The sequence below is a fragment of the Pristiophorus japonicus genome, chromosome 12, assembly GCF_044704955.1.
Source record: "Pristiophorus japonicus isolate sPriJap1 chromosome 12, sPriJap1.hap1, whole genome shotgun sequence".
In the NCBI taxonomy this organism is placed as follows: domain Eukaryota; kingdom Metazoa; phylum Chordata; class Chondrichthyes; family Pristiophoridae; genus Pristiophorus; species Pristiophorus japonicus.
Window position 1 is genome coordinate 170,758,757 of NC_091988.1, and position 13,608 is coordinate 170,772,364.

Sequence of the window (13,608 nt, forward strand, 5' to 3'; positions counted from 1 at the left end):
TCAAGGGGTATGGCGAGAAAGCAGGAATGGGGTACTGAAGTTGCATGTTCAGCCATGAACTCATTGAATGGCGGTGCAGGCTCGAAGGGCCGAATGGCCTACTCCTGCACCTATTTTCTATGTTTCTATGTCTTGTGCAGCATCAGTTGATTGTGGAGAAGGTTGGTGGTGTTGTTGATGCGTCTGGTGATGCTGGTGTTGGGGCTGATCGTGGTGGGATTCTGATGACGAAGGTGAGATTTTTTTCAAGGGCACCGATGCTGATGGAATAGGTGGCAGGTGAGGTTGAGATGACAGAAGTGATCTGTTAATGGTGAGAGAGGTTGTTCCAAGGAGGTGACAGTGATAGAGAGTTTACTTCAAACACTTCCAACCTGCATTTGCCTCAAATATGTCTTCCAAATCGTGAAGGCTCCAGTTTCTGAGACTGGAAATTGAACAGCTGTGAAATAGGAACTTTTATACCACATTTGCAGCTTTCAAGTATTCAGAGGAATTGATACTGAGTGAACATCTGACCTACTTATCTGAAATGATCCCCAAGCGCCGTGAACCTCATGAAAAGCTGGAAAAATGGTAAGAACAGCTCAAAATTGTGTCTAATTGTCTTTTAACAAGCTCTTAATAATCTAAATTGCCTGACATTACAACAGTGATTACACTCCCAAAGTACTTCATTGGCTGTAAAGCACTTTGAGATGTCCAGTGGATGTGAAAGACAGTATATAAATGCAAGTCTTTCTTTTGATTAGTCATAGAGAGAGATCCTGACAAAATAGTGGAATTAAATACAAATTGTGAATGCTGGAGATCTGAAATAAAAACGGAAAAATAACTGGAAATGCAATTCATCGGAAAATGCTAGGTTGAAATCATTACAGATAAGAACATAAAAACATAAGAAATAGGAACAGGAGTTGGCCATATGGCCCCTCGAGCCTGCTCTGCCATTCAATAAGATCACGGCTGATCTGATCATGGATTCAGCTCCACTTTCCCGCCTCCTCCCCATAACCCCTTATCCCCTTATCGTTTAAGAAACTGACTATTTCTGTCTTAAATTTATTCAATGTCCCAGCTTCCACAGCTCTCTGAGGCAGCAAATTCCACAGATTTACAACCCTCTGAGAGAAGAAATTTCTCCTCATCACTGTTTTAAATGGGTGGCCCCTTATTCTAAGATCATGACCTCTAGTTCTAGTCTCCCCCATCAGTGGAAACATCCTCTTTCCATCCACCTTGTCAAGCCCCTTCATAATCTTATACGTTTCGATAAGATCACCTCTCATTCTTCTGAATTCCAATGAGTAGAGGCTCAACCTACTCAACCCCCTCATCCCCGGAATCAACCTCGTGAACCTTCTCTGAACTGCCTCCATAGCAAGTATATCCTTCCGTAAATATGGAAACCAAAACTGCACGCAATATTCCAGGTGTGGCCTCACTGATACCTTATATAGCTGTAGCAAGACTTCCCCGCTTTTATACTCCATCCCCTTTGCAATAAAGGCCAAGATACCATTGGCCTTTCTGATCACTTGCTGTACCTGCATGCTATCCTTTTGTGTTTCATGCACAAGTACCCCCAGGTCTCGCTGTACTGCGGCACTTTGCAATCTTTCTCCATTTAGATAATAAGTTGCTCTTTGATTTTTTCTGCCAAAGTGCATGACCTCGCACTTTCCAACATTATACTCCATCTGCCAAATTTTTGCCCATTTACTTAGCCTGTCCTCCTCACACATTGCTTTTCCTCCCATCTTTGTATCGTCAGCGAACTTGGCTACATTACACTCAGTCCCTTCTTCCAAGTCGTTAATATAGATTGTAAATAGTTGGAGTCCCAGCACTGATCCCTGCAACACCCCACTAGTTACTGGTTGCCAACCAGAGAATGAACCATTTATCCTGACTCTCTGTTTTCTGTTAGTTAGCCAATCCTCTATCCATGCTAATATATTACCGCTAACCCCGTGAACTTTTATCTTGTGCAGTCACCTTTTATGTGGCACCTTATCAAATGCCTTCTGGAAGTTGATGAAAGGCCCCACCTAAAACACCGTTCCTTCCCTTTAAACACGTTGACTGACCTGCCTTGTATTTCCAGCACCTTCTGTTTTTAGCTCTAAAGACAAACAGTAGTCACAGAAGTTTTTCTTTCAATGAAAAATGTTTAAACATTTATCTGAAATACTGAAGTGTAATGATGATACCTCAAAGTTAAACCATCAAGGTTTGTAGCCTCAGCATTCAAAAGGGAAGAATCAGAGCCTAGCTCAAAGATTTCAATGAGGATGCTTTGCAGCAGCTGAGTTATCAAGTCAGGTATTAAGCTAGTTGTTAGTTTAATAAAAAAAAACAAGTGAAAGCCCCAGTAGCTCCCATTCCAACAGCCTTTCTTAGAGAAAGAATCTTGATGAGTGCACAATGAAATAAGCACTGTACTGTACTTTATTCTTCTGCAGGCTTTGATTACATTATCCATTTAGAGGGAGTTATGAACATCTGCATCTGATGAACTAAGCCTCAAGTGAGGTGAACATAAAAAGACATTGCCAACTTTGCACATTACATAGAAGCGTGAATGAACAAAGGAAATATAAAAATTGATGTGCTTTCAAATCAGTTGAATTCCTCAATTGTCTGATCTGTTTGCTGCTAAGTTTCATTAAAATAAATTGTTCTTCCTTTTAACTGGTGCAGGTCTCAAAACAGTCAATAATGAGATAATGCCTGAAGGAAACAATGACGCAAAATTTGCTGGAGACTTGTGCCATTGTAATGGTGCATCTATAACGCAGAGCCCGATTTATAGCACAAAAGACGCTAGATGTATCTTCTGCTATTATTTACGTCACTCCATAATTTCCTGTGACTTTTTAGCCGCTCCACCATTTTCCTCGCCTAATTATCATAGCTCTGCTCCCTATTAAAATCAGTGGTGATGTTAAATTTACTGAATTTACAAATTAGGGATCCAAAATAACACAATTTGTTACATCAATACGCTCTTTATTGCCAAAGATAGACTTTAGTTAGAATGATACAGTAAAGTTGAACATATTTGCAAATCTAAGATAGCACTTTATCATTTTATAAGTTATCAATTATCCATCACCTTAATTTATCTACACATTAAAGTACACAAAATGCTTCATGCTAATATTAGCTCAGAATTTGCTGCAACAAATCTTTTGGCCTTGATCACCATATCGTTCTAACTAAAGTCAATCTTTGACAATAAAGAGGATATGGATGTAACAAACTGTTATTTTTGAACCCTAATTTGTAGTGAATCCCTTACTACAGTTTCAACGTGTCATAAGGGCTTACTTTTGAATACAACTGTATGTGATTAAATTGGCAACCTGATCCGCCCTATCTGGTAATCCAAATTCTTCACACACATTGAAGTGCCAGACATTTTTGAACTTGTTTGCTGTTGGCAAGTTTCACAATAACCATTACATTTTGAGTCTACTAGCATCTTTTTATATTAACATGGTTGCCATGCTACATTGGATTCACATTATTTTTTTATTTCAAATGTGTAATAATAAGTCACAGATACAAGGCATTCTTGGAAACACACTGGAAAAGTCTGAACTATTAACCTACCATAATAGGAACTACAAAATGACAAATATAGAAAAATCTAAAATGAATGGGCATCAATTGAAAAGAATCGCAACTAAGAAAAAAAACCAGAAAGTGACATTAAAGGAACTCATAATGAAAGTAACTCCAATGTATTCTTTACCTCAGCTTGTTCGGAGAACTCAAATATATGTAGATTTTCCCTATTGATCTCGATTTGCTGGTTGTCATTCCTGATGGTTAAGAATTCCTTCCATTCAGTGGTCCATTCACCACACAGTTGGGAATGGTTTTCTGGAGCTGAATTTCACTAATCCTGTTTTCAATCTCTGTGATACAGGAGGTGACAGTTTAGCATTATTATCTATTTTATGTTGAGAGTCATTGAACTTTTGATCTGGTGAAAACATCCTTTTTCTGATCTAGTAAGTTTTTGCATCAACCAATATTTGTCTCCTGCATGATCTGTATTAATGACTTTGATGTGTTCCTTTCTTCCAGCTGTCTAGGGAGAGTTACATTAATGTAGAGACATATTTAACTTAAATGAATATACTAAATAGAAATGACTAAACTTTGGATAAATTAATTTTTTGCTGATTGCCACAAGAGCCCAAGGATTACATGAAAATATTACAATTACATTCTTGACCTTCCTATTTTCTTCATATTAAATTATTCACCGTGCTGATTACAACATTATCTTAGCCAATTCCACACCATGTGCTTGCATATTGAGCTAGTTTGGTTCACTTTGCCTGTTGGGCTTTCTTTGTGGAGATTACATTTGTACAATTAATTATATTTGCAGTGTGGCATTGTTCATTTACAGGAGTGCAGCAGGTGAAATCTGTTCTTCTGTTCTTCATTAAACAACCTAATGCCAACTGCCATCTTTTAATTTTGATAGCACAACACTATATCTGAATTAAACAGAAAATGGATTAGACACCTCAAGTACAATCCTTCGCTTTCTGTTTAAAATTAATATGGGGACATTCAACATTTTCCTAAATTTCTGTAGAATTTAACAGCCTCTAGTTTGATTTAGTGGCCAATGCAAACATTCAGAACTTTTCTTTCCACATCGGTCCAGCAAAGTTAGCCAATGTGTTGTCTTTTGATTTGCTTTGTTTAACCTCTAGAGCTGATTTTACCCTGCCTGCCCAGAGGAAATTAGGTGGGCAGGCAGCTAAAATGGCCTGTGCAACTGCCTTCCCTCTGAGATTTTAACTTGCTCTTTTAAGCAGGCAAAAGGAACACCAGCCGGAAGGCAGCAGGGTTTTTCTTTAGATATGCAGATCATGTGGTTATCGAGGTCTACCTGCAATTTTAGCCAGAGGTCTGTGTAGGTTTGGCTATTGGCCAACCTGGCAGCAAACCTGACCAGGGTCAGATGACGTTCAGAATGGTTTCCTTGTGGACCAGGAATAGCAGCAGCATCCCCTAACTTTACCCTCCCCTGACCGCAATGCCCTCCTAATTTTCCTGCCAATCACTTACTTGATTGCCGGGGACTATAGCTTCAGGTCATTGGTGACAGCCTCCTGCCACCTTAAATACTGCTTCCGCTGTCTGCCAGCTGCCGCTTCCCACTAGGTATGGGCGGACATTTGACGGGGACTATGCAGTTGAGGCCCGAGAGTCAAAATCTTGTGAGCTTCACGCTACAGAGGGTTGGATGGTTTTCTATCCATTTCAGCCCACACCAGCACAACTCTGGCATTGATTTAAATCAGGGTTTTAGTGGAAACTGAAGGAAGTTGAAGAAACAAAGCATATTTTCACAAGTGGATTCACCTAATAATTGATTCTAATACGTCACAAGAGTGTTTCTGTCCACTTATAAAAAGACCCTTCCTATATCAGTCTGTTTGTCACATATTAATGAATTAAGTTTAAATTTAGAAATATTTTTGCTATTTTTTATTCTTCTTTTGCCTTTTATGTTAGTCATGTCGAATTTTCCATTACATCATAATTGTGGTATATTTCGTAAGTGTGCAAATATAAAAAGATTTTCCACAGCAATGGCAGTCCATATGTGTGAGATAAAGGTCTGTAGATCATTTAGTTATCTTTAAATCAACTCCTCCCTTTTTAACAACACTTTTTTTTCATTCAGTTAGGATAATTATATTTTGTCTTTCATCCTGATTATAGTCCGAGAGTCTCTGTGGTGTTTTGATAGTATCTGTCATGCTCTTAAGCCTTAGATTATGCTGTGGAAGATTAATGTATGGAAGTGTGTTGTTCCTGCATGTGGTGAAGGATTGATGCTCTGTCAAAGGTACAGAGGAGAGCTACCAGTCTTAAGTCTCTTAGTTACCAGGTTAGGCTTCAAGAATTCGGGCTATTTACTTTGCAGAAATGCAGGCTTAAAGCAGATATGATTAAAGTTTTCAAAATGATGAGGGGATTGGATTCAGTCTGGTTGGAAAGATTATTCAAGATGAATAAGGATGATAGAACTAGAGGGCATGCTTATAAAGTCCTTGAGCAAAGAGTTTGCTTAAATATCAGATTCACTGCAATCCTGTAAAAGGGAACTTTACAACTTTGAGTGAAAGTAACTACAGGTTGACCATCTAAAATCCGGAGTTCCAAATTTCGGAAAGTTCTGAAATCCAGACATCGCACTGGTCTGTGGAGGGGTCATCCGGAATCCAGAAAATGTTTTGAAATCCGGACATTTTTTTTAAACCAATTACCGCTGCAAGTTGGGCCTAGGGAGGGGGGAAAACACCCCCCAAAAATTTCAAAAAATAAAAATTCACAAAACCCTTACCTACTAAATTGCTGAAAAAGAATTAAAAAATAAAAAATTTAATTTACTTTTTTTGCAGGTCTTCAACGCAGGTTTTTCCCGGCTGCCGACTGTGCCGTCCCCAGACCCGCCAATGCCCCCCTCTGCTGCCCCAGACCCTCCACCGCCGCTGCCCCCCCCTCCCCCGGACCCTCTGCCGACCCTCCGCCACCCAGAAACCTCTGCCAATGCTCCCATTCCACCACCACAGCACCATTACCTTGGCCCAGGTTTTTCCGGATTCGGGACATCAAAGACATTCTGAAATCTAGAAGTACCCGAAATCCGGAACAGCCTCGGTCCTAAAGTTTCCAGATTTCAGACGCTCTATCTGTATTTACAATTTACAATTACAAAATAACTATTCAACTATTTACAGTCTATTTTAATGACTTGGATGAAGGGACAGAATGTAATGAAGCCAAATTTGCTGATGATACAAAGATAGGTGGGAAAGGAAGTTGTGAGGAGGATGCAAAGAATCTGCAAAGGGATATAGACAGCCTAAGTGAGTGGGTAAAAATTTGGCAGATGGAGTATAATGTGGGAAAATGTGAGGTTATCCACTTTGGCAGAAAAAAATAGAAAAGCAAATTATTTAAATGGGGAGAGATTACAAAGTGCTGCAGAGGGACCTGGGGATCCTTGTATATGAAACTCAAAAAGTTAGCATGTAGGTACAGCAAGTAATTATGAAAGCAAATGGAATGTTGGCCTTTATTGCAAGGGGGGGATGGAGTATAAAAGTAAGGAAGCCCTGCTACAACTGGAGTACTATGTGCAGTATTGGTCCCTTATTTAATGGATGGATATACTTGCATTGCAGGCAGTTGAGAGAAGGTTCACGAGGTTGATTCTTGAGATGAAGGGTTATTATATGAAGAAAGATTGAGCAGGTTGGGTCTATACTCATTGGAGTTTAGAAGACTGAGAGGTGATCTTATTGAAAAGTATAAGATTCTGAGGGGGCTTGACAGGGTAAATATAGAGAGGATGTTTCCTCTCATGAGGGAATCTAATCTAGGGGGCATAGTCTCAGAATAAGGGGTTGCCCATTTAAAAGGGAAATGAGAAAGAATTTCTTCTCTCATAGGATTGTGAATCTTCGGAATTTTCTACCCCAGAGAGTTGTGGAGGCTGGGTCACGGAATATATTTAAGGTGGAAATAAGCAGATCTTTGAAGGATAAGGGAGTCAAGGGCAGCCAATGTTTTGGGGAGAGGGCAGGGAAGTGGAGTTGAGGCCAAGATCAGATCAGCCATGATCTTATTGAATGGTGGAGCAGGCTTGAGGGGCCAGATGACCTATTCCTGCTCCTATTTCTTATGTTCTTATGTAATAACAGCCTGAATTTCCTGAGAACTTCAGCTGAAATAAGGGCCAATATAGCGTAATGACAATTTTCGGAGCAAAAGCTGATGGCGAATTCGGATGTAAGTGACTTACATCCATTGTTTTACTACTTCCGAATTTCCTCGATCATTTACACCGATTCCATGAAACCATCTGCCGAAACCTTCTGTCACTCATTAATATAGCTCCACCCACATGCAAAAGTACAGCTCTTGCAAATTTTCTGGTTTTACCCCAATTCTGAATGGGCTGTAAATGTACTCTTAAAATTTTGTTCAACAGGACTTAATCATATTTCCTGTCTTTTATGGCAATTTTTAAAGTTTTCCTCACTGAAGCCTACAATGTATTTTCTGTATCTTTGACTACAAGTTCATTGCATTGGAATGATTTGCATTAAAAATGTAAAAAATTCCCCGATTGCATTTTCTGTGCCTAATGTGTATAAATGATACTTTGATGGCTTCAAACTTCCATTTTCATGCAGAAAAAGGGGAATTAAAGAAGGACTGTGGCATAAGTTTGGTGCCAAACTTACACTTTCCTCGAGCAGGAATTGTTTATGCTGATTTCCATTAGTGCATCTTAATGAGATCCTCAGGAAACGTTGGCATAACTCGCTGAAATAAAAAGTGGCATAGATTTCGGTGTAACTTGCTCATTAGAGTGTTTCAGGAAATTCGAGGCAAATAAGCCGTTATAATGGTAGATTGTTAGTTAATTGGAATGATGATGAATAATGGTGCTTCTGGGGCCTTGCTTGATTACCTTAAGGGACTGGTAAGGAAGTTCCCAGAGATTATCCTGAATTGGTCTCTCCCAAAAGATTCTGTGGTTAAGGTGTGAGTCAATGGTGCCTGTAGTACTTCATGTCCAGATTGAGCGGGTTTGATGGGCTTGATGACAGCGCTCATTTGCAGTTTGTTTAAAATACTTCACTATTGTGTATTTAAAAATGTATTTACAAGAATATTCTTTAATTTAAGAGAAAGTCAAATAACTCACCCAAGCAGAAGCTCAACATGTCAGGTCTCCTTCTTTCTGGTTTTCACAGTGATGTCAATGATGGGGAGGAATCTTGGAATAGGAATGGGGGCTTCAAACCAACATGTGAGTTAACCCTTGGAGAAACACATTGCCAACTGTATATACTGTAATAAACTGTATTTGAATACAGTGCAATAAACAATACAACAATAGAGCACTCGATAATGAACTTTAAATCTTGGCTGTACCATAATGTCACATTAGATTAAGGTTGATATAATACAATGCTACAATTAGGTATTATACAGTTATAAAAACATTGGAATACACAGCAAAATGTTAAGGGTTAATTCAATTTCCATTTGCTTGCTCCAATTATCTTTTTCTATAGCTGCTGGTTCATTTTTGTCTTCCCATTATTCTTGTCAATGTAAATCAAACACTAATATTTATTCATATATGAAATAACAATTATTGGAGGTCGATGTACTGAGTTTGCACAAATCCAGCCCACACTGGTGAGATGAGTCACCTTGGTCTCTGACTATCAGAGTCCTCTCTGGAATGAGTATAGATGGCATGGGATTGCAGAACAAAACTGACCCATATTTAGCATCAATTTGACAATCTCACGGAGAGGCCACAGGATAGCTGGGGTAGGAAATGCAAAAATGTTATGCATATACAGTTGGGATGCTCTTCTAAAATTAGGGCTGAGGATCAAAGTGGAGTTGAGGCCAAAATCAGATCAGCCATGATCTTATTGAATGGTGGAGCTGGCTTGAGGGCTGAATGGCCGACTCCTGCTCCTATTTCTTATGTTCTTAAGTTGGGGCAGAGTAGAGAGTGATTTTTATCCATCTCTGCCAGATTAGGGAAAGCTTGATGTTCACATTGGCTGCCCATAATAGAAAGTGCCCCATTCCTCTGTATTAACATCCCTGAACTTGATAAACTCAACATACAAAAATAACCAAATAAGGATCTAATAGTAAAAATGAACTCTGAGCCATGTTTACATCATGAATTTAAGTTCCAAACAGTTGTTTCAGCAGTAGGCTTCACCTTTGTCAAAAATTCCTTTGATTGGTAAATCCCCCCTAAGCGCATGCCTTGATATCGGCTATTGATTTCAAATACATTTATACTGCCAATTTCATATTGATGCAAAGTGGTTTTGGATGTGCATCAGCACAAAAGTGGACATATGACGTAGCAGATCATTTGGGGGGAGGGGGTGGCGGTTGGGTCAGGAAGTCTTATGCAGCACTCCGGCTTCCTCCTGGCATCACAAAAAAAAATTTCAACACTTATTTTTCTGAACTTTTCCACTGTACCACCAGGTTTTATTGCACAGAATGTCCATGGCACATACTCCATCCAGTAGGCAGTTAGAAATGCGTGGGGGTCCTGTGTATTGTAGGACTTTGATTTTCATAGATTAATGAGGCTCCCGCCTGATTCAGGTGGGGGCCTGAGCTGCAAAGTGGAAGGCCTCAGGAAAAATGGCACTGGAATGGGAATGCAGGCAATAGATCCATCGGTTTCATTTTAACTCCACTACCGCACCATTTCCTCTAGGCGGAGGGAGTTAAAATCTCCCCCACTGTTTAATTAGTGGCCTAATTACTGTGTCTTCTGTCAGCAAGGTCTCGTTTTGTGAAATTATGTCTGTTTCTTGGATTTCAGCTTTGATAATGACTCCATTATTTATTTCAGGTGATTCATTTTTAAGGGTCCATTATCTTCTGCTTTTGGTGATTAAGTTACTGCAGCGCTGTAGTTCCAATGGTTTAGTTGATTTTGGAAATCCATGATTAAAAGTTCTTTGTTATATGCATGTTAAATAATTCTGTTGCAATAGTGAAATTTATATTTTGTTACTCACATGTTCCATAATCTTATTTTAAAGTTACATTTCAAAATTGCAAGTTGTTATGTATTTATGTTCAATTGTATTTTATCTTTTTTGTTTTCTGATTTTCATGATAAGTTGTCCATTACTTTTGTACATTTTCAAGTTGTACTTTTTCACTGACACAGGGTTCATGTACGAACTTGTTACATCCACTGAAAATCCAAGGACACCTTCAGACCAAAGTTCCAAAACATTTTTATAAAGAGACATGATGTAACTTAGGTGATGTTATGGTCCTTATAGATCAATATTTCAAAGCAAAAATTTGGACACCTCAGCTGGCATATTGAAGTTTGCAGACATGCATTTAATGTAAGATTATCACAGTACAAATGTGACAAAATAGGAATCAAAATTTCATTGCAGGTTATACATTTATATCATTTTTCAATGTATAGAAAGTCATTCAAGAAGTTTTTCTTGTTAAGGTCTGGAGTCAGTTAATAAGGTACTTTATATAATTATTTACAATGTCACAAAATAACGTGGAAGAGTAACATCACAGTTATAAAGTAGAAACAGTACAACTCAATATGAATAAAGATGATACTCTGCAGTCAGGCACACCATAAAACATGACTGGCTAGTAAAAAACAACAACTTCATCAGCTACATGACATTGTGATACCACAGTGATATTTAGTCATCGCATATGTTTATATATCTTATGAGGATTTTTTTGCCGTCTCTTAAGGGTTATTTTAGTGTTTAAAAAATAATGGAGTTCTAGACTCTAGCATGCATGCCAAAGCAACGTTTTCATGATTGTGATGTTTGAACATTGCAGTATTAGTTTAACCCAAATGATTCAATATAATACAACTGTAATGCTGTGGCCACGCTCTTTCACAGATACCAATATTCTAAAACTATATAGAGTGCCAGTAAGAAACATCAGACACATTTTATAAACCAGTCATAGAAAGAAGCTGAATTGCTATATTACAACAATATTATTAAAGCTTTTTCACAACTATGATTAATAAATATCACCATGATTGAAAGCTGGAGCTTGATGAGAGAGTATACAAAGGAAAAACTGCATGAGTTCTGGAATATAAATATACAATAGTGATACTCTTGCACTGGTCAGCTTGCAACGTAAATATCTAAAATGTTTTAGGACAATCTGTAAAAATTTCCGTTTGCTTTTGTATTAAACTTATAAAACTTGCTTCTTGAAACTAACATGCAGCAAAATGCACATTAGACTCCTAGAATCTGGCAAAAACAAATCTGGATGTAGATTTCACTGTGGCCTCTGTTTTTCAGTGCACAATGGTCTTTTTATTTACAGAGCGCACACTGTAATTTCTAAACTTACCACTTGAATCTCTATAGGCTGCAGTGTAAACAACACTTCAATACACGCTCCAATATGGAGGAACACCAGGCGCCCTTCATTCCAGTGGAACATTCTGAAGGATGCTCCGAGTGTACTTTAGGAAGGCCTTCAATTCGAAAAGTCACGATTTTAATTATATAATACACATTTTACGTTTTTATTACTTTAATCACCGCATACACAAATTTCACATGTCAAAGTACTTGTTTAGTATTCGTTTTAATTTGTCTCAGTTGAAACTAAATTAATACAAACAATGAAATATAGAATTCCTGTGCGTAACAAGTATTGTCTAATGTAGTAGGAACGCAAGAATCGAAGCAGAAGTATTAACCAAATGGTGTTTTTCAGCTTAGGTACAATTTACATTTATAAATGGGTAGCGGATACTTGTATAAAAGTAATACTAGAGGAGCACTCACTACATTTAATGTACAGGTATTATTACTTTTTAAATAAGTCAGAATCGTTCATGTTTTTTTAATTATAAATTCACTGAACTACGTTGTCGGAACTCACAGTCGGACTATAAAAACAGTTCACAATACAGCAGGAAAGGCGAATACTTCCAAAAGATGAGTGCAGGAAAATGTTTGCAATTTGAATGAAAATTCATATAACAAATTATCAGTAATTATGGTGAATCGTGCGTCACATTCTCAAAGCATTCTGCTCAATTATGCTCAACTATTTCGTAAAAGATTTATTGTAAAGACATCCACTTAAACACAATTACATATTTAAAATTTCCAATGAATATATAAATATATATAATTATATTTCAGGCAAGAAGAGTCAATCATCACTTGAAACTTTGCTTTACACAGCCCGCTTTTCAAGCAACACCATTGAAGGTGAAACACGTTGTATTTTATACAGCAACACATTTGATACAGCCATTGGATTAGCATCGTTTGATAACATAGGGACGCGTGCAGACAGTCGGCATGTTATTCGAATAATTAACACGAATTACATATTATTGATCTAAGACTATTACTCATGTTTAAGCAGGTCAGCCCAGAAAATAATATAACCCACATCATCATTTTTTTCCTGTTAACTTTATTCGGCGGTTAAATACATATACAGAAAATAAGCAATTGGTAGTTGAGCAAAACAAGTTTGTGACTTTGGAAATATATTTTTCTTAGAACAAACTTTTCAATGAATTAGTGAAGTACAATAGCGCAAACAAACACTGTTTCACCTAAACCTCTCCTATTTAGTGCATGGGTCGACATTTCATCAAATTTAATATACAATCATTCTCCCTAAAAGGCGGATTTCGCACATTCATCACTTTAACGGCATCGTGAATGGATTCCATCGACATCAAATGTGCGTAAGAAGTTAATTTGACAAAATATAAGACCTTTCTCTATTTACTTGGGACACGAATATAAATGCCTTGTCTTCTGAAATAGCCTTGTTCGTGATACCGTGCTGCCAGAGTTAATGGGAAATCGGTCTCTTGTATCTTCAGATCTTGGTGTAGAGATGTTGCATAGTTAACAATTGTTGAACGTCCCAAACGAGTGCAGTCATACATAAGACAGGAAAAGTAACTTTGAAATATTCCATAACATAAGTCTTTTATGA

At 37.9% G+C, this 13,608-nt stretch overlaps 1 long non-coding RNA gene across 1 annotated transcript in view; it reads right to left on the reverse strand.

Moving 5' to 3' along the window:
- The window catches only part of LOC139277048 (uncharacterized), a 127,843-nt gene that overhangs the window by 30,581 nt on the left and 83,654 nt on the right, over window positions 1–13,608 (reverse strand). The window lies entirely within an intron of this gene.